The sequence below is a fragment of the Mastigoproctus giganteus genome, chromosome 7 (genome assembly GCF_048544385.1).
Source record: "Mastigoproctus giganteus isolate SK-2022 chromosome 7, ASM4854438v1, whole genome shotgun sequence".
NCBI lineage: Eukaryota > Metazoa > Arthropoda > Arachnida > Uropygi > Thelyphonidae > Mastigoproctus > Mastigoproctus giganteus.
In genome coordinates, this window is record NC_143581.1 from 91,916,176 (window position 1) to 91,922,932 (window position 6,757).

Here is a 6,757-nt window from a genome sequence, read left to right on the forward strand (position 1 = left end):
GTTGGAGATTAGTAATTTGTCATCTCTTTTCAATCTTGTCTGGCTTAAAATCTCTACTTCATTCTGTCAAATTCATCCTATCCTTCTCCCAACCCCACTAATCACTTGGAACTCTTTCATTTCCTTGTCTTTTATCTAAACCTTGGTTTTCCAATAAGTGTGCTAAGGGTGTTCAAGATAAGAACGTTGCATATCTTAACTGGCTTACATTGAAATTGCCAGCTTCATATTTTTCCCACACTAAACCTCACGACAATTGTAAAGCAGTTATTATTCAGTCCAAACTAAATTTTGAACAGGCTTAGAGTAGACATCTTGCTTCTTATCTGGTCACCTGTCAGAGCTATTGGCTGCAACTTTTGTCCACCTATACTCCAACCTCTGTTAAAGTCTGATGGTTCTATTGTAACCTCTGCTAAAGATAAAGCCTATTTACTAGCATACTATTTTTCTTTTAACTCTTATACTGACAGCTTTGATAAGCCACCCCCTACCAATCCCAGTACACTCCACTCAATGCCTCCTGTGGCTTTCATCAAAAGGATGTCAGAAGCATTTTGAATGATCTACGAAAGTTCAGGTCCTGATGGTATTTCTACAGTTGTGCTCAAACCTTATGCTCCTGAGCTTACTTCTGTTCTGTGCCACCTTTTTACATTTTCTTATTCCACTGGTGTTTTTTTTTTTTTTTTTTTCTGCTTGGAAATTTGCTCATATCCAGCCAATTGCTAAAGATGGTGGCAAATCCTTCCCATCCAGTTATCGTCCCATTGCACTTACCTCTGCTCTTTCCAGAGTAGTGAAGAAATCCATTAACTGCTACTCCTAAACTATATCAAAACCTTCCATCTGATCAGTGATTGCCAATATGAATTCTATGTGCCGACCCACTGGTGATGTTTTGGCTTATGTTAGCCATCTGTGGACAAATTCAGTGGAAAAGTTTGGTGAAACTCAGTCAGTTGCTCTTGATCTTTCTAAGGTTTTTGATCATATTTAGCATAAAGGTCTTCTAACAAGCTGCTATATTATGGATTACTGATTGTTTTTTGCAATTGGGTATCCAGTTTTCTCTCTCAAGACTCATCTTCTAGTGATGGTACATGACTCTGTTTCTAACTTCTCCACTAATGCTGTTGTTCCCTAAGGTTCATTTCTTTCTCCCACTCTTTTCCTCTTGTATATTAATGATCTTCCATTGACTGGAAAGCCTATCAATAGTTTTTCTGATGATAGCACATTGCATTCCACATTCCAACTTATATTTCTTGAATATCCATCACCGATTCCTTAAATGTTGATCTCCAGGTAATTTGGGGCAAAGATAACTTTGTTAATTTCAATCATTCTAAAACTCATTCCTGTTTTATATCTTGCAAAAAGGAGTCTGCAGCTCCTTTTCTTATCTTTAATGACACTCAAATTTCTAGTCTCTCTTGTGCATAAACACATCACAAATATTGCTTATTCTGCATATAAAAAATTGGGTTTTCTCTTTTGCTGTTGGTATTATTTTTCTTCTAATCAACTATTTGCCCTATACAAATCTCAAATATCTCTGCTACCATAGAGCATTGTTCCCACATCTGGGGGTGGTTCCCCCAAAACATCTCTCAGGCCTTCTAGACTCCATTCAGAAGAGGGAAGTCAGGTTAATTAATGGCCCATCTCTTATGAAGTCTCTCCATTCTGTCTCATAGACATTCCTTTTGTGCTAAATGCCTTTTTGCATGTAAACCAGTCTGAACACGTACTGTGCAACTAGTCAACATCTGTTTACTGTCCAACTTCAAACTCTCATAATTAACTTTTCTTCCTCATTTATGCTTTCAACTTTGGCTTTTTCTATTTTCTTAAAATTACAGTCTACATAAATTCAAGTCTAATAAAAGTAGCTTGTAAACAAGCATCTTCTTTGGTTTTCCCAGCCCACTGTACTATGTTTATAGATTCTAATACCTTTCATATTTGTAGTTTTGATTTGAAAAAAAAAAATAAAGAAAGAAAAAAAAGTTAATTATTCTCAGCCTATCATCGTTTTGTTCTGATAAACTTGCTTTTGCTATAGTAATTTGGAATGTTGCTTCACAACATATCCTACTTTTGCCTTTTGCAATCTGTTAACCATTTTTCCAAAATAAGAAATTAAATTCCACTGAAAAGTATCGAGAACTTGCCTGTGCAATCATAAGTTTTTGATATAAATGATGTATATATCTCATTTCAGAAATATTATACAATGATGTTACAAGCAGTCTTATGGAAGAACAGCTGTTTCAAATGGTCTTTTTTATCTCCATCCCTTGCTCCACATTCAAGACAAGCCATTTTTCTGGGAAATGAAGCAAAAGCAAAAATAAACTAGAAATAATTATTCATTTTTTGGCTTTTTGCAGCCTGAACTTTTGTTCTTAGTTACATAGTAATAATCACAAAATTTTAGTGAAATTACATCAGCTAAAATCTTTTTTTTTTTTATTAGATACTTCTTTTAAAATCCTATGGTTACTTGTATTTTTTTAATGTAAAAATTTAATATATGACTAACAACCATCCCTTGTTGACATTTTTTTTACCTCCTACATATTATTCCTTTAAATTATTTCATATCATAAAAATAGTTCTTTTTTTTTTTTTTTCACATATAGATATGCAAATTTTTCCTGGATGCTTTGGAAAATAACAAATATGGTTGGTTCTGGGAATGTCCAAATGGAGGAAATAAATGCCACTATCGACATGCTCTTCCTCAAGGTTTTGTGCTAAAAAAAGATAAGAAGAAAGAAGACAAGAAAGAAGAAATATCTATTGAAGATCTTGTGGAAAGAGAGGTACTGTATATTATAATAAAAAGTTTCCTTATGGTTACAAAAAGGAATGTGTCCTGTCAAATACAATTTTCTTTATATATTCATCATCATCAGCCATTTTCAATCCACTGCAGGATGAAGGCCTCTCCAGCAACTTTCCAGTTCCTTATGTTTTGATCACTGGCCATCCATTTACTACCCACAAACTCATGAATTTCATCTATCCATCTCCGCCTTTGTCTTCCAGGTTTTCTTCTAGCTCCTCTTGGGTACCATTCTGTTATTTTCTTAGTCCATCTGTCATCATGTCTTCGAGCTATGTGTCCTGCCCAAGACCATTTTAGTTCTTTAGTTTTGATAAGAATGTCCTTTACTTGAGTTTGCTGCCTAATCCATGTATTTCTCTTCTTATCTAACAGTCTGATTCCCAATATAATTCGTTCCATTCTTCGCTGTGTAGTTCTCAGCTCTCTTCCATTTCTTTTGGTGAGTGCCCAAGTTTCACTTCCATAAGTCATGGTGGGAAGTGTACATTGGTTTCATTATTTTACGTTTCAGACAAACTGGGATATTGCTCTTCAGTATGTGACTATATTTCTTGAATGCTATCCATCCAAAATTTATTCTTCTCTTGATTTCCAGCCATTTATCATTATTATAGCTAATAACTTGTCCCAGATAAGTATGACTCCACCTTTTCAATTACTGCTCCTTCAATCATTATTTCCCTTTCTGTGTCATACTTGTTCATCATTACTTCATCATTTTAGTCATATTCATCTTTAGTCCAAAATCCTTACTAATTGTGCATAACTGATTAAGATTTTCCTCTAATTCTTTGGGATCGTGGCTTATGACCACAATGTCATCTGCAAATCGTAAATGGTTTAGGTACTCTCCAGTTCACATTGACTCCTTTCTGCGACCAGTCTAATCTTCTGAAAGCTTCCTCAAGGGCAGCAGTAAACAGTTCGGAGATATTGTGTCTCCTTGTCGAACTCCTTTCTCAATTTTAAATTTCCTACTGTCTTTGTCTAGTCTAATAAAGGAGGTAGCGTTCTCATATATTTTCTTCAAAATCATAATACACGGGGTATCTATGCCTTGTCTTTCCAGTGCCCAAAACATTGCCTTATCCTGTATGGAGTCAAATGCCTTTTCATAATCCACAAATGCCAGGCATAATGGTGTTTTATATTCATTTGCTTTCTCCATTAGCTGTGATGTTAAGTGAAGGTGATCCATAGTTGAGAATCCTGTCCTAAAGCCAGCTTGCTCTTTCGGTTGATTCTCATCAAGTATTCTTTCTAATCTATTAGTAATGACTCTTGTGAACAACTTGTAGATATGGGATAAAAAGCTAATTGGTCTATAATTTCCAATTTCTCATTTATCTCCTTTCTTATGCAGCAAAACTATGATTGCATTATTTTACTGGTTAAGTGTCACACCTTTTCTAATGCACTTTGTGAAGAGCCTTGCCAGTTTTTGTCTTTTCCTCCCAATTTTAACAACTCTATAGTAACTTCATCTTCCCCTGGGGCTTTCTGATTCTTCATTTTCTTCAATGCATGTTCTACCTCATCAGGAAGAATATCGGGTATGTCGTATGTGTTGTTAATTTGCGATCCATCTTCCCAACTACTGGCATCATTCCCTCACTCCTTGTATAATTCTCTATAGTAGTCTTCTGCTATTTGAATTATGCCTTCTCTGCTATTTATAAGTAAACATCGCTATTCTTCAGTTTCAGTATCACTTGTCTTTCTGTATTACTGCTCATGGCTGTTGATTTAAGTCCTTTGTTTTCCCTTAATGCTTGTTCTACTTTTCTTGTGTTAAATTTTCTTAATGTCCTCTCTCAGTCTCTTTCTAATGGTTTTGCATATTCAGTATACTCAATTTTCTCCTTGTCAGTGTTTTTCTTGCTCTTCATTTGTCGTCTTCGGTTCATTATAACAAGTGTTTCTTGACTAATTTTTTCTTCTTTAGATTTCTTTTTCCCTATAGGTTTCTTGGGCTTTATCACTTTCAGAAAGTTGTAATATTTCTCGTTGATATCTTGGTCCTGAGCAGTCTGCAGAAGCTCAAACTTGTTCTTAAGTTCCAGTACATACTGCTTTTTCTCCTGTTCTGTTATCTCAAAGACCTTTGTATTATTTACTCGAGTCAGTTTTTTCCTTTCCTTTCCTACATCTATATCAAGTATAAATCTTACCATTCTGTGATCACTTCCAACATTTACCTTATTTAGGATGGTAACAACATTCACAATATATCTTCTGTTAGTGAGGATGAAGTCGATTTCATTAGTTGTTAATCCATTTGGACTCTTCCATGTCCTCTTTCTGTTCACCCTTTTCTCGAAAAACGTGTTAATTACTGACAATCCTTGAGATTCTGCAAATTCCACAAGTTTTTCACCTCTTTCATTTCTTTCACCAATTCCAAAATTTCCTATAGTTCCCCTTTCTACGTTGTTTTGTCTTTTTCCAACCTTAGCATTGAAGTCCTCCCTTAATAATAGTGTAGTGGGTTTTCTGCTCATCTAGAAGACTCAATTTTGGTGTACATTTCTTCAACCTGTTCATCATCATGGCTTGATGTTGGTGCATAAATCATTATAACCTTTAGCTTTACCTCTTAGAAATCTTGAGTATTAGTCTTGACACCCTTGGTGATGTACTTTTGAATTCAAAAATGTTGTTTTTTAAATCTTTATGGACCAGAAACCCAACTCCAACTTCATTTCTTTCACTGTTTCCATTGGTGTACAGCAGATTTCCACTTGATAAACTTATAAGCAATTCATTTCTTCTTCTTTCTTGTTTCAGCCAAACCGATGATATTCCAATTCACATTTTCTAATTCCTTTTCCAGCTCTAATATCTTGTCTTCACTGATGGGCGATCTTACGTTGTAACAGGCCAAGTTCAGTTTACGTGCATGGCATCCTGGTCGTACCCAGAGATTCTTAGCACCCTATGCTTCCACTCTGATCCTCTCGCTGCCATAAGAGGGGGAGTGAAAGCCATTTGTTTCGTCGTGCTGTCATATGCTGGAGGGTTTGGTCTTTTCCTCTTCACGTTGACCAGGCGTCTTGAAGAGAACCACTCTACACGTTCGTTGCCACCTAAGTGGCATAACAGGGCTTACCAACAAGATGGCGTGCATGAGTGGATTTTAGGGAGAGAAGCCAACCGGACTGCTCCTAAATCTTCTGTAATAGAAAGATATTCGATCCATCAGTGTTTTAGACAGAGTGTCTGATAACACATAGAATACCTGTTCCCCTCTATTGTATAGACAATAAACATGTTGTTTAGGATCAATTACATTTATTACATTTGTGTGATCAATTACATTTGTGTGATTATATAATCAAGAAGTCTTGTTGCTTATAGTCATTGGGGCCACCCAGGAAATTTCCCAGTGTCTCAGCTGACTAATCCACCTGATTCCAATCAAATCATATTACAGAATAAGAACAAATCACATAACAATCCTCAATAAAAAGAACACTTTCAAAGTTTCTTACATTTTAGACAGTTGATATAAACTCCATGGATCAGTTTGTAGACAATCTGTCAGTATGCATATTCAAACTAGTGTCATAATTTATCCAGAATGAAAACTTGCCTATCTTGCTGGCTGCTAAAGTTGCAAATTACAGTCTCCAAAGGTCCTTCCCTTCCACATTTAACCTCTTTACTTTTCTTGAGAATAACTCTATACAAAACATAATAATAGGAGGTTACAATCTATTTTATCACAACAAAACAATATTTATGTTAAACAGTTTATAGCAAAAATAGCAAAGGAAATAAAAAACAAAAAAAAACATTTGATGAGAGATTTACAGGAAGAAAAGCAAGATATATGAATAAGAAAGCAATACTTATATAAGAGTTAGAGGGAAAAGTAAGATACTTATCTTCAGAAAAAGA

The 6,757-nt window shown here is 35.2% G+C and overlaps 1 protein-coding gene across 3 annotated transcripts in view; it reads right to left on the reverse strand.

Annotated features, from left to right (window-relative positions):
* The window catches only part of LOC150083072 (uncharacterized), a 112,840-nt gene extending 106,382 nt beyond the window's left edge, over nucleotides 1-6,458 (reverse strand). For all 3 annotated transcript variants that reach the window (XM_090377010.1, XM_090377009.1, XM_090377011.1), the window contains exon 1: nucleotides 6,349-6,458. The gene's annotated coding sequence lies outside the window, so the exon portion shown is untranslated. The remainder of the gene's footprint in view (nucleotides 1-6,348) is intronic.
* Between the last annotated feature and the right edge of the window lie 299 nt (nucleotides 6,459-6,757).